At 45.9% G+C, this 15127-nt stretch overlaps 1 pseudogene; it reads right to left on the bottom strand.

Annotated features, from left to right (window-relative positions):
- Nucleotides 1-8717: 8717 nt before the first annotated feature.
- Nucleotides 8718-13810, bottom strand: LOC111544938 (annotated as a pseudogene).
- Between the last annotated feature and the right edge of the window lie 1317 nt (nucleotides 13811-15127).

Below are 15127 nucleotides of genomic sequence, written 5' to 3'. Positions count from 1 at the left end.
AACAGGAAGAGGCAAAAGCACCTCTCCGTAAGACATGGCCACCATTGTGCCATGTCAGTTTACCGTTGCCATGGCAATATCTGAAAGTTACTGCCCCCTTCCATGGCAACAACTCAACGACCTGGAAGTTACTACCCTTTTTCTAGAAATTTCTGCATAATTCACCTCTTAATTTGCATATAATTAAAAGTAGGTATAAATAGGACTGCAGAACTGCCCCTGAGCTGCTACCCTGGGCACACTGCCTATGGGGTGGCCCTGCTGAACAGGGGGCAGTACCTCTGTTGCTGCTGTACACGGCTGCTTCAATGAAAGTTGCTGCCTAACACCACCAGCTCGCCCTTGAATTATTTCCTGGGCAAAGCCAAGAACCCTCCCGGGCTAATTTTGGGGTTCAACTGCCCTGCATCAGTGTCTTCACTTCGTTGTTTCCCTTATTTTTTCACTTGACGTAATTCCAACTGTCTATTTTTGCTTTGGTTGCCTGTGCTTTTGAGGTCCTACACAAAAAATCTTTCCCTAGAGCAATGTCCTGGAACATTTTCCAAATGTTTTCTTCCAGTAGTTTCATAGTTTCAGGTCTTAGATTTAAGTCTTGCTGGGCATGGCGGTGCAGGTCTGTAATCCCAGAACTTTGGGAGGCCGAGCCGGAGGATTGCTTGAGTTCACGAGTTTGAGAACAGCCTAGGCAACATGGCAAAACCCTCTCTCTACAAAAAATACAAAAATTAGCTGGGCATGGTGGTGTGTGTCTGTACAGTCCCAGCTACTCGGGGGGCTGAGGCAGGAAGGTCACTGGAGCCTGGGAAGGTCAAGGCTGCAATGAGCCAGGATAATGCCCCTGCACTCCAGCCTGGGTGACAGAGCAAGATTCTGCCTCTAGAAAGTTTTAAGTCTTTATTCCATTTTGATTTGATTGTTGTGTGTGGTGAGAGGCAAGAAATAGTTTAGTTTCATTCTTCTGCATATACTTATCCAGTTTCCCCAGCACCATTTAGTGAAGAGACTGACCTTTTCCCAGTGTATGTTCTTGGAACCTTCGTCAAAGATGAGTTAGTTGTAAGGCTGGGCGCAGTGGCTCATGCCTGTAATCCCAGCACTTTGGGAGTCTGAGGTGAGTGGATCACCTGAGGTCAGGACATGATGAAACCCCATCTCTACTAAAAATACAAAAATTAGCCGGGCATGATGGCACATGCCTGTAGTCCCAGAGGCTGAGGCAGGAGAATTGCTTGAACTTGGGAGGTGGAGGTTTCAGTGAGCTGAGATTGTGCCACTGCACTCCAGCCTGGGTGACAGAGCAAGAACACTCCGTCTCAAAAAAAAAAAAAAAAAAAATTAGTTGTAAATTCATATTCATGGATTTATATCAGGATTCCCTATACCGTACTATTCATCTATGTGGTCTGTTTTTATGCCAGTATCATGCTGTTTCGGTTACTATAGCTGTGTAGTATATTTTGAAGTCTGATAGTGTGATGCATCCAGTTTTGTTCTTTTTGCTCAGGATTGCTTTGGTTATTTGAGGTCTTCTGTGATTCCACATAAATTTTATATGTTTTTTTCTTTTTCTGTGAAGAATGTCATTGGTTTTGATAGGGATTGCATTGAATCTGTAAATTGCTTTGGGTAGTATTGTAATTTTAACAATAAAATCCTTGCAATCCATGAACATAACATGTAATATCGTTCCACTTTTTGTGTCCTCATTAATTTCTTTCATTAGTGTTTTATAGTTTTCCTTGTAGAGCTCTTTCACTTCTTGGTAAATTTATTCCTGTTTTATTTTTATTTTGGTGCTATTGTAAATGAGCTTTCTTTCTTGATTTCTTTTTCAGAATGTTCTTTGTTGGTGTATAGAACTGGTACTAGCCTGGGCAACATGGTGAGACCCCATCTTATCTCTACAAAATTTTTAAAATATTCAGCCAGGTATGATGGTGTGCACCTGTGGTCCCAGCTACTTGGGAGGCTGAAGTAAGAGGATCGCTTACGTCCAAGAGATCAAGGCTGCAGTGAGCCATGTTCGTGCCACTGCACTCCAGCCTGGGCAACACAGTGAGACTTTGTCTAAAAAAAAAATAGAAATGCTACTGATTTTTGTATGTTGATTTTGTATTCTGCAACTTTACTAAATTTGTTGATCAGTTCTAACAGTTTTTTGGTAGAGTTTTTAGATTTTTTCAGGTATAAGATATGTCATCTGTGAACAAGGCTTATTTGACTTCTTCCTTTCAAATTTGGATGCCCTTTATTTCTTGTTCTTGCCTAATTGCTCTGGCCAGGACTTCTAGTATTATGTTGAATAATAGTGGTGAAAGTGAGCATCCTTGTCTTATTCCAGTCCTTAGAGGAAAGGCCTTCCATTTTTCCTCTTTCAGTACAATGTTAGCTATGGGTTTGTTATACATGGCCTCCACTTTTTTTTTGAGCTATGTTATTTCTATATCCATTTTGATGAGGGTTTTTAATATGCTAAACTTTACCAAATTATTTTCCAGCATTTATTGAAATAATCATATTGTTTTTGTTTTTGCTTCTGTTTATGTGATGTATCATGTTTATTGATCTGCATGTGTTGAACCATCCTTGCATTCCTGGGATGAATCCCACTTGATCATGAAGCAGGATAGGTAGTCAAAGAAGTAACTATGTTCTCAGGATGTAGTAACTGTGGTGACTATACAGTGAACACATTAAGCCTCAGTATTTGCATTGTAATTGAGCTCATTCAAGCAAAGCTATCTTCAGTAGGGACTTTCCCCTCTAGAGAGCATGCACAGTTTGATTTTACCTGTCCTCAAACTGACCCTTTGCTCATTCTAATAGTAAAAAAAAACCACCCCTGGGTGGAGATTAAAATGCAAATGAGATATGCAATGTATGAACAAGCATGTACAGCTACTGTGCATGGGCCAGAGGACCACCCAGAAGATGCTTACTAGCAACACCTTTTCTAACCCTTTATGAATAATCTTGTAAGACTCTCATAAAGGCAGTCTTCCTAGTGCCAGTTTTTGCTGTCTTGCCCTTATGAGCAACAAAATTCTCTCTTCCAGGGTGTACTATCTATTTTGCACCAACCTTTCAAATTGTTATTATTATTATTATTTGAGATGTAGTTTCACTCTTGTTGCCCAGGCTGGAGTGCAATGGCACAATCTTGGCTCACCGCGACCTCCACCTCCTGGATTCAAGTGATTCTCCTGCCTCAGCCTCCTGAGTAGTTGGGACTACAGGCATGCACCACCACAATCTATTTTTGTATTTTTAATAGAGATGGAGTTTCACCATGTTGGCCATGCTGGTCTCAAACTCCTGACCTCAGGTGATCCACCTGCCTCAGCCTCCCGGAGTGTTGGGATTACAGGCCTGAGCCACAGCACCGGGCCTACAACAACTGCTTTGAAAGGGCTTTTTCTCCATGATTAGGAAGATTCATGTTTAGAAGCTTGGTAAATAAATCCAAAACCTCTTCCCAGACAATGAGTTGACCATTCAAAGTCCTATTTTTTTTTTTAACCTTTGCAAGTCACCATATCAAAAGTAAAAAATATTTTTATAATCTTACTCTTTTTCTTATATCACAACTTACATAAAATGAGATGCACTTCTTTTTAAAAAGTTTTCAAAAGCATTTCGTTGTGGTTTTAGATGATTTATAGGTGATCAGTTTGAAGAGTGAGAATGAAAAAACCAGCACACATGCGGGAAGGCTGGGGAAGGGATTTGATTATATATTTAAGTGACTGAGTTCAGTTCTCTCTCATTTCCTGGGCAATAGTTCTGTTTTTTTCAGATTATTCTGATCATTTCAAATTAAAGCAAAGACACCTGATTAGTTCTCAAGTCCTGTGTTCTCATTAGGAAAAACAGAAAAACATGCAACTCTTTAACTGAACATGGTGAAAAACACTTTGTTAGAGGTCCTTTCATAGCACCTTTTTCCAGATGTTTGGACTAAGGCCCCTGAGGGCATGGAGAGCCAGCCTGAAGGACAGAGTAGGATGTGCCTGCAGGGAAGATCCTAGCTCACCAGAGACAGAAGAGGCGGATCCCCTTCTTCCAGGCCTTGGTCTTCTACATCCTAGCTCAGTGGTCATTTATTTGTCAGGCCCTTCATTTTACTGATTTAATCATGTGTTTAAGGCAGGGCGCGGTGGCTCACACCTGTAATCCCAGCACTCTGGGAGGCTGAGGTGGGTGGATCACCTGAGGTTGGGCGTTTGAGACCAGCCTGACCAACATGGAGAAACCCATCTCAACTAAAAAAAAAAAAAGCCCGACAGGGTGGTGCATGCCTGTAATCCCAGCTACTTGGGAGGGGGAGGGGGAGGCAAGAGAATAACTTGAACCCACGAGGTGGAGGTTGCAGTGAGTTGAGATTGTGCCATTGCACTCCAGCCTGGGCAACAAGAGCGAAATTCTGACTCAAAAATAATAATAATAATAATGTGTTTAAATAATTTATTTCATGTCTCTGCATCTTCACTCCATTTCTTTTCAAAGAAACAGATAAAAACAAAAATAAAACGTCATAGATCTGGGCTGGGCACGGTGGCTCACACCTGTGATCCCAGCACTTTGGAAGGCTGAGGTGGGTGGGTTATTTGAGGTCAGGAGTTTGAGACCAGCCTGGCCAACACGGTGAAACTCCATCTCTACTAAAAATGCAAAAAAATTAGCCTGGGGTGGTGGCGGACACCTGTAGACCCAGGTGCTTTAAAACCAGAGGCTTTAATTCTCCCAATTTCCTCATTTGTCAAAATGCAGAAGCCAATCTAAGTAAATCACCTAGGGCGGCAGCAAGCTACATAAGTTCAGGGCCGAAATGTGGTATTTCTTCTGAATCTCTCTTTCTTTTCTTACAACATCAGAGAAATGCATAACAAACAGCACCAAACCCAGGGGCTCCACATTTATTCCTCTTTCCGGAGGAAATAAATTCTAGCCACCATATTTCTCAATAGGAACCGACATGTAAGGAGAATGAATTTATTCATTCATGACCCATGTACTCAATCCTGATAAATATACTTTATTCTGGTCTTCAATAGCAAATATGACCGGAGAGCCAGAAGGTCAGCGGTCCTGCTCTGAGCTGTGCAGGTGGGGCTGTCTCAGGGTGGTGGGAGGGTCGGGTGGGTGTTTCTGACCTGGCCATCTTTGCCCAGAGGAGCAGAAGTGAACACACGCCCTCCCACAGGGCTTTTCTGCTGTCGTGGGTTGGCAGGACGGTTGTGGCTCCGTTTAGGGTCCGCAGCTGCGCAATGAGGGGACTGAAGGGGCCTTTCTCAGGTAGTGGCGTCTGTAAATCAGCAGGCGGCGCCCGAGGTCGCTGGGCCCGCCCTACGTGCAGGTCTTTCTGGTTGACTCCCCAGGCTCTTGCGTGGGGACTCCGCCCTGAACACTGAACGCAATTCCTCAATCTGAGACCTCCTCACTCTCGCAGAACGCACAGTTGCACACATGAGCCCCTCACCTGTCACAACCCACGCTCTCTCTTACACATCCTCCCACTCCCACCCACACCACCTCTCTCAGATGTATGCTCCAGAATTTTCTCTCTACCCACAGCCGCAGATGCCCCCACCGTACATGCAAATATGCACATTCGGTGCGGTAGATTCCCGCCTCCTGCACATGTGCACGCGTTTCCAGCCTTGCACTTTGTCTCACACTTTTTCTCACCTAGCGACCCCATTTCAGACACACAAACCCTCTCGGCCTTCTCTCTTGCCTCCCAACCCCTTAAAACGAAAATCCTTTATTTCCTCCGGAATTTACTCTCTTCCTGGAATGCCCGTCTGTCTTCTGGCTGATCCTATAGGTCAGTCCTCTCCTGCCCCTTCGTTCCAACAGCTCCTTTCATGCCAGTTTTTGTCACGTGCCTCTTACCATGCTGAAGTGAAACTGATCTAGCCATCACAGCATGCCCTAACTCAGGGGTCTGCAAAAAATGGCCCCAGAAAGACTGTTTGTTTTCCCCCAGCTTTATCTGAGTATGCTTGAAAAGTAAACATTGTATATATTTAAAGTGGGCACCCAGATGTTTTAACACACATTGTGAAATGATCACGGCAAACTAACACACCCATCATCTTATATTGTTACCGCTTTCTTTCTTTTTTGGAGGTGGGGTGGTTAAGGATGTTAAGATCTACTCTCAAGAAATTTCAGGTATACAATGGAGTGTTGTTACACGCTGTACATTTACATCATCAGAACTTACTCATCTTGTATAACTGAAACTTTATACCCATTAAACACCCCATTTTTTACCACCCTTAATCTCTGGCAACCACTGTTCTATTTTCTGCTTCTATGAGTTTGATTATTTTAGATTCCAGATATAAGTGAGATCATGCAGTATTTATTTATTTTTCCTGAGATAGAGTCTTGCTGTGTCTCCCAGGCTGGAGTGCAGTGGTGCCATCTTGGTTCACTGCAACCTCTGCCTCTTGAGTTCAAGCAATTCTGCCTCAGCCTCCCAAGTAGCTGGAACTACAGGCGTGCACCACCACAATCTATTTTTGTATTTTTAATAGAGATGGAGTTTCACTGTATTGGCCATGCTGGTCTCAAACTCCTGACCTCAGGTGATCCACCTGCCTCAGCCTCCCTAAGTGTTGGGATTACAAGGGTGAGCCACGGCACCAGGCCAAGATCATGTAGTATTAGTCTTTCTGTGCTTGCTTATCTCACTTAGCACAACAGGTTCATCCAGGCTGTGGGAAATGACAGGATTTCCTTCTTTTTTGGAGCTGAATAATATCCCGTTGTGTAGACACGTTTCCCTCATCCATTCATCTGTGGATGGACGTTATCTTCCATAACGGCTGTACAAATTTACATTTTTACTAGCAGTGTACAGCATTCCCTTTCCCCCACATCCTCAATAATGAGAGGTGACAACATGCTAGCAGCCCTAGCTCTAGGAGCCTCCTCGGCCTCGGCGTCCACTCTGGCGGCGCTTTAGGAGCCCTTCAGCCTGCCAGGGCACTGTGGGAGCCCGTCTCCGGGCTGGCGGAAGCCAGAGCCGGCTCCCTCTGCTTGCGGGGAGGTGTGGACGGAAAAGCGCGGGCGGGAACCGGGGCTGCGCGGCTCTAGCGGGCCAGCGCGAGTTCCGGGTGGGCCTGGGCTCGGCGGGCCCTGCACTCGGAGCAGCCTGCCGGCGCTGCCGGCCCTGGGCAGTGAGGGGCTTAGCACCAACGCCAGCAGCTGCAGAGGGTGCACTGGGTCCCCCAGCAGTGCCGGCCCGCCGGTGCTGCGCTTGAGTTCTCACCAGGCCTCAACTGCCTCCCCGCGGGGCAGGGCTCGAGACCTGCAGCCCGCCATGCCCCAACGTGGGCTCCCGCGCGGCCCAAGCCGCCCCGACGAGCGCCGCCCCCTGCTTCGCTGCGCCCGGTCCCATCAACCACCAGGACCTGAGGAGTACGAGTGCAGTGCATGGCGCAGCAGTGGCAAGCAACTCCGCCTCCCGCCCTAGCGAGAACCACTGGGTGGCACTAGCTAGGCTCCCGAGTCTAGTGGGGATTTGGAGAACTTTTATGTCTAGCTAGGGGATTGTAAATGCACCAATCAGCACTCTGTGTCTAGCTCAGGGATTATAAACGCACCAATCAGCACCCTGTCAAAAATGGTCCAATCAACTCTCTGTGAAATGGACCAATCAGCTCTCTGTGAAATGGACCAATCAGCTTTCTGTAAAATGGACCAATCAGCTCTCTGCAAAATGGACCAATCAGCAGGACGTGGGTGGGGCCAGATAAGGGAATAAAAGCAGGCTGCGGGCGCAAACTGCTGGCAACATGGTTGGGTTTTTTATTTGTAGTGTGGTGGTTTTGTGGAATATTGTTGTTCAGTGTTTGGGTCAGCACTGCCTTTGTGTGCTGTAACAGTCTTCAGGAAGGTTTGCAGCGTTGCCTCTGAAAACAGTGAGACCGCGAATCTGGTAGAACGAAAAAACTGCGGAAACATCTGAAAGAACTCCAGACTCACCATCTTTAAGAATTGTGACAGTTTTACTGCAAGGGTCCGTGGTTTAATTTCTTGAAGTTACTAAGACCGAGAACCCACCAATTACGGACAGAACACTTATCTTCTTTTGGATGATAGCCATTTTAACAGGTATGAGGTGATGTCTCATTGAGGTTTTGATTTTTGATTTGCATTTCCTAAATGATTAGTGCTGTTTAGCACTTTTTCTTACACCCGTTGGGCATTTATACGTCTTTTGATAAATACCTGGTTAGGTGCTTTGCCCATGTTGAATCAGGTGATTTGTTTTTGACTACTGTGTTGCGTGAGTTCCGTATATATTCTGGATATTGCAGCCTCATTGAGTTGTGCAGTTTGCAAATACCTTCTCGTAGTCTGTAGGCCGCTTGAATGTCGTTTTCCTCTGTCGTGCAGAAGCTTTTTAGATGGACGCAACCCCGCTTGTCTGTGTATTGTCTGTGCTTTTGATGCTGTATCGAAAAACATTGCCCAGACCAACATCAGGAAGCTTTTCCCCTGTGTTTTCTTCTCGTAGTTTCATGATTTCAGGTCTTACATTGACGTCTCTAATCCATTTTGAATTGCTTTGGAATATGCAAAGGAAGCGCTTGAAAAAAGCACTAGGTTCAGCAGATCCTTCCTGTGGGGAACTGCCTTGGGATTACAGCAGGATTGCTTGGCCCCCAGCATGCGTCTCTGCAGTGAGCAGGGCTATGTCAGCGTGGCTGGGGGGGTGGGGGGAGCATGGCACTGAGGACTCCACATGGGAAAAGGGAGGAGGAAGATTTAGCCAATCAGGGTCAGGTTATTACCAGGAGAGCACTTCAGACAAAACAGTCCATGCCCCTGAGGGTGATTCTCCTTGTTAATGTAGATGATACACACATCCAAGAAAATGTCACCTGCAGTGATACATGGTGGTGAAAACGTTTCTTTTCGGTTCTGAATAGGAGGTAGGCATTTCTCCAGTTCTCTGTTCAAATACACATGCACACACACGTTTTTACTAGGAATAAAATCTGTTGCACTGGTATCATTTAGTAAATCACATAATCCATTAGGTGATATCCAAATGTTTAACTCGTAACTTCCATAACACATTAATTTGAACTTACAGAAATAAAAAGGGAAAGCATTTGGAAATGGATCCCAGAATATAGGACGTTTGTATAGGAAACGACATAGAACATAAGATTGAATGAGATGGTGACAATAACACTTAGGGCTCAATTTATAATCTAATCAAATTACATTAATTATAATAATGAAATGTCCCATATTTTTCTCCTATGACTTCGTATAGTGCAGACAAGCAGAAACTTCCTACACCACCAAGTAATTCAGAAAATTACTGTTTCTTTGCAGCGAGTGTTTTATTTGGCCTCGGGATGGCCTGAAGCATCACGGTGGCTGGGTTCATTACAGGGCAGGTAGGACACCCTGATCACTGTTAGGTGTAATTGAAGGAACCAAAAAAGGGCTCAGGGGCTCTTCAGCAGAGACTCTCCTGAATGTATAGACGTGGGATCCACCCTGAGCATCGAAAAAAGGAAACATTCTGCATGCCTATATCCAGACAACTCCCCACTTGCTGTACTTTGCGGTCTACGAAGAGAAGGTCAGGGGCACTATGCTGGCAGAGAGGCGGCCTCCAGCCCTCAAATGCACAGTCCAGAATCCACGCTCTGTGGTCAGTTGGATCTTCCCTTTTCAGTGGATGGATTCTCTGCAGACTCTCAGGTCCCATTCCGTGCCTGTTCCCATGTCCACCTCCCAGTAGTGGTGGCCACAGGTGAAGCAAGGGGAGCCCAGGACACACACGGACAAACGGAATCTCTTAGCAAGGTCTTGCCGATTTGGTGTGCTGCGCCCAGATTGGATGCTCCTGAGTCATCAGAAATGAGGGAGAAGTTGTTGGCCGTGTGGGCATCCAAGGTCACATCGGCTGTGAAAAGAAAAACAGATCACCTGCTCAGCAAATGGACAGAAGCCAAGCCCATGTCTCCCATCTACTTCAAAGTCCCAAATATCTCTTGACTTCAGTTACTTTAATTCTGCTGCTTATCCTGAACTCAAAACTTTTTATGAGGCAACTTCCCTGCCTCATAGTTCCAATTCTCTCAGGTATGCTTGGTGGAAATACCTGACACTTTTTTTTTTTTTTTTTTTTTGAGACAGAGTTTCACTCTGTCACTCAGGCTGGAGTGCAGTGGCATGATCTCGGCTCACTGCAACGTCTGCCTCCGGGGTTCAAGCAATTATCCCACCTCAGCCTCCTGATTACAGGCATGCGCCACACATTTGGCTAATTTTTGCGTTTTTAGTAGAGAACAGGTTTCACCATGTCGGCCAGGATGGTCTCGAACTCCCAACCTCAGGTGACCCACTGGCCTCAGCCTCCTAAGGTGCTGGGATTACAGGCATGAGTCACCATGCCTGGCTGGTGATACCTCTTATTCACAGTAGAAATTTTTGTTTTACTCTCTGTCATGTGTTTGCTTCATTGGACTTTTCTTCATTTAGAGTGGAGGGTCTGTGAAGGCAGACATCATGACCCTCTTTCTACCAGTTTGATGCATGAACAAATGATAATTAAGACAATGCAAATGACCAATATTAAATGAATTTTTCTCTTTCCACATTTTATTGCTCCAATTTAAATAGTCCCTAGAGCATAATTCCAGCTTTTTGTTTTCCATGTTTGTAAACAAATTATGCACAGTTTTGATAGCAGGTGGGCTGTCTCTGCAGCTGATGGTGTGATGACAGAGGTACCAGTCCTGGACATTAAGAGAATCCAAGGCCAAGGGGAGGAAGGGGGCCTAGATGGAAGAATGGTTTCCATCCTACATGGGAGGTGAGGCCTTAAGCAAAACAATGGTAAATTTAAAAGCCAAGAGAAAGGTATTTGAAAGTTGTTAACCATCAGTGACTGTAGGGGAAAGGGGCAGCAAATACAAAGGTGTATAATTTAAGGCATTGGGTATGTGGCTGACAGTTGAAGCCACCAATGTTCATGGAGGAAGAAAGGAAGGGAAGCAGTATAATCTGGCCTAGAGAAAATTGTCAGGCCATGCGTGGGGGCTCATGCCTCTAATCCCAGCACTTTGGGAGGCCAAGGCAGTCAGGTCACTTGAGGTCAGGAGTTCAAGACCAGCCTGGCCAACATGGTGAAACTCTCCTAAAAATACAAAAATTAGCTGGGTGTGGTGGTGGGCGCCTGTAGTCTTAGCTACCTGGGAGGCTGAGGCATGAGAATCACTTGAACCCAGGAGGCAGAGACTGCAGTGAGCCGAAATCGTGCTGCTGCCCTCCAGCCTAGGTGAGAGAGCAAGACTCCATCTCAAAAAACAAAAACGCCACCAGTTGCGGTGGCTCATGCCTGTAATCCCAGCACTTTTTGAGGGTGAGGCAGGTGGATCACCTGAGGTCAGGAGTTCCAGAGCAGGCTGGTCAACCTGGTGAAACCATGTGTCTACTGAAAATACAAAAATTAGCTGGGCATGGCAGTGGACACCTATAATTCCAGCTACTCAGGAGGATGAGGCAAGAGAATCACTTGAACCCAGGAGGCAGAGATTACAATGAGCCTGGATCACGCCACTGCACTCCTACCTGGGTGACAGAGCAAACTCCGTCTCAAAAAAAAAACAAAAAAAAAACACATTGTCCAGAACATTGTGGAAAAAAATCTACAGAACATGTTATCCTTCAAGTGAAAAAAAATGAATATGATCACCAATGTGGATTTTATAGATTACAATAAGACATCGGGGATTGATTGATGTTTAGTGGTAAATTAGTGAAAGAAATGAGTGGAAATGGACAAAGGAGGAGGAAGGGGGCGCCAAACAAAATGTGGGCAGAGTGAATCTGTCCTCCATATTTCAATAGAGAGACAGGTGTTGGTAGGTGGATGAGTGGAGATCATGAGTGTCGGGGAAGATACCGTGCAGGAGCCAGCAATGTCGGGACATCACAGGAGCCCACTACCATTTATAGGTGTAGTTCTTTGCCCAGGCTGACCGCAATCTCTTCATTTAAATGTCCCTTCCCTCCAGAGTTACGTAGTCTTGATAGTATTTTGTGGAGCCAGGGCCACTGTTGAAGCCCATGGGGCACAGATGAGGAGACCAGAGTCTGCAACTCGCCTCACACATGAAAAACACCGCAGGTGCTTGATTCCAAACTCTTCCCAGCCCTGGGGTGAGGTTGCTTGGTGCAATAGGTGCCAACATTCACTGCATGTTAGAATTATCAAGGCAATCTTAACATCAGAGTCCTGGGAACCTCAGCTAGAAAGAAATTCAAATTCAGTTGCTCTATGTTTTTGCTACTCAGCAAAGTTCCCAATGAAAGGATACCGATCCTGAGATCTCCCAGTTCAGAGTTTGCATTCTAACAAGATCCCCAGGCAATTGGAGCACAGTAAGATTTAAGAAATCCCTTGTCTGGGCCATGACCTGGACATCGATAATTTTTCTTGGGGATCACCAGGTGATTCTGTAAATTATCAGGGCTGAGACTGATGCTGGAGGAACATGTTAATTTTAGGTGCCAGACAGCAGCTAATCACCATAAGGAATGGGAAGCCAATACACAAGTGATTTTTTTGGCCTGGTCGTAGGAAGGGGACAGGGTACACAGATTTCCTTACCGTGGAACTTCCACATCCTTGGATTTATCTGTAGAAATCTTCTTCAGTTTGGGCTCCAGTTCCTTCATGTGAGAAAACAACCTCCTCAGTTGCTGATTGGACGTGGTTTTCTTCTTGGACACCGTGGAACAGCAATCGTAAAATAGCTCCTGCCCATGGGGCTCCATCTGCAGTGAATTGATGCACTTGAGGCAGATGGTGCATCCACACTCCAGGGACACTGGTTTTTCTAGGTAGGCTGCACAGACGGGACAGCTGCTTGCTTCTTGTAAGAGTCCAGCCATAGTCACTGCCAGAGGGAAAGTGAACAAGGGAATGAATTTCCATGAGTTGAAAGCCTGTTCATTGCGACAAGTGACAACCTTTCCATGCCAAGAGGTTATTGTGTTCCAGCTATCATCCCTCAAACAAAACCATGAGTTTGTTTTGACAAACTCATGCTCAAGCATTTGTCTTCAGAAATTTGAAGTTCTGTTGGGAAAGAGAGTCACAAGTCATCGCTATGCTCCGAGCTGAGGTGGAGGAAGGGTCCGTTCTGGTAACCTAGCAGCTGTGCCAGCAGGTGCACCTGAGCCCATGACACAGGAACAGCCATGTGAAATGCATTGAGCTGGGGTAATTTCACCACCTTTTGGGGGAACCCAAGCAAGAGATTAACATATGAATTAGGAGCCAGGCAGGGTAGCTCACATGTGTAATCCCAGTACTTTGGGAGGCTGAGGTAGGAGGATCCTTTGAGCCCAGGAGTTTGAGATCAGCCTGGACAACATAGGAAGACCCCATCTCTACAAAAACTGCAAAAATTAGTAGTGAGCAGAGATCACACCATGTCACTTCAACCTGGGCAACAGAGTAAGACCCTGTCTCACCAAAAAAAAAAAAAAAAAAAAATTACATCCTCCTTGCAGCCTTGGAACTGAATAACAAAGTGGCTGCCACCATTCCTAGAGTGAGGGGATCCAGGGTGACTTTTTCAACATGGAGGCAGCCCTCAGACAGCCTTTGTTGAATTCATTAATTACTAATTTCTTTCATTCATTTTCCTAGGTCATAACCCCCATTTCTAAACATCTAAGAAAGAAAAACAAAACACAGAGGCGTGGACTTACCTCTTCTGCTGGAAGCTCCTCTGTCTTCCAACTGCTTCCACCAAGAGCTTTAGACTCCAGGCACTGTGCTTTTGGCCACTGAGATCTGCTGCCTTACTCTGTATAACATTCCCAAGTACCTAGAACTCTTCAGTGGGGTTTCTACCCAGCCAGTGAGGCTCCAGGCACTGTGCTCTTGTTCATTTGGATATGCTGCCTCTTTCTATTGCCACATATAAAGGCAGGTATTTGCCCACACACCAGTCTGCTGGGTTTTCAGTGCAACCCAAACTGCAAGGTCTTGCTCTAGAGCCCAACTCAGATTCAGGTGACTTGTTCTGCACATGGTGAAAAAGAGGATCAGAAGTTTGAACTGTGAATAAATTAGTAAGAATTTCTCTATGGAATTCTGCCAGCGACATGTCACCAATTGTCTTTCTTGAAACACATTTTGGGAGGAGGTTGCCTCCAGGATCTGAGTAGCAACTGAGGAATCAGCACAATCTATTGCTGGCCCCACACAGTGGGTCGGAAAAATCCACAACTGGCCACACAACGGAGTTCATCCAGAACAGCAATCAATGGAAGGTACTGTGGAAAAGTGGTGGAACATCCAGTCATCGTGATTCTAGTTGGATCAGTTTCCCATTTTTAAGACAAAACTGTCCTATTTACTGTCCCTGTAGTTTTCTTTCTCAGAATATTATGAACTAAGAGTCATGGAGAAGGCAGCTTTTTCAGACTGACTTATCTCACTGAGCAATATACATTGACTGCCAGCACCTGACTTTGAGATCACTTTCATGGACCCCAATTCCCCTTCCCAGCCTTTCCTTGCAAGGCCTCATGTTGGCTCTGGTGGAGCTTCTTCCCATCTGCCCAGGCCCTTCAGATGTACCCCAGTGGCAGCAAGGCGTCCACCAAGGACACCACAAGCCTCCTAAACTGAAGTCTTGCAGCTCCAGCCCAGCTTGAAATTTCCCGGTAACCATTCAGCCACTACTCAGCCAGTACTGGGAGTCTTTGACAGACAGCAGCATGCAGCCCCCACCTCTGACTGCTCTTTCCGGTTTAGAGATCTGGTAGCTCAGCTCTAGCTCCAGCTTCAACCTCTACTGTAGGGCCTAACTGCCAGGGCAGCCCAACACAGTCAGCTTTGGAGGTCAGTCATCTGCAAATTCTGTCTTGGACACTGCCCCCCCAGCACCCAGATGGTCTTTACCATACCTCCTTTATCACCCTGGTTCCCCCACTGCCTCTGGCTCTGCATCTGCTGCCTATGCTCCTAGCACTGGGAACAGTGTTCAGCCCCACACTGAGCAGCCCTGCTCCACATTGGGCAGCACAAGCCCAGCTCCTTGAGGCTGGCAGTTTCAGTAGC

The sequence above is a fragment of the Piliocolobus tephrosceles genome, chromosome 10 (genome assembly GCF_002776525.5).
Source record: "Piliocolobus tephrosceles isolate RC106 chromosome 10, ASM277652v3, whole genome shotgun sequence".
NCBI lineage: Eukaryota > Metazoa > Chordata > Mammalia > Primates > Cercopithecidae > Piliocolobus > Piliocolobus tephrosceles.
The sequence above is the reverse complement of the archived record's forward strand: the minus strand, read 5'-3'. Positions and strand labels throughout refer to the sequence as shown.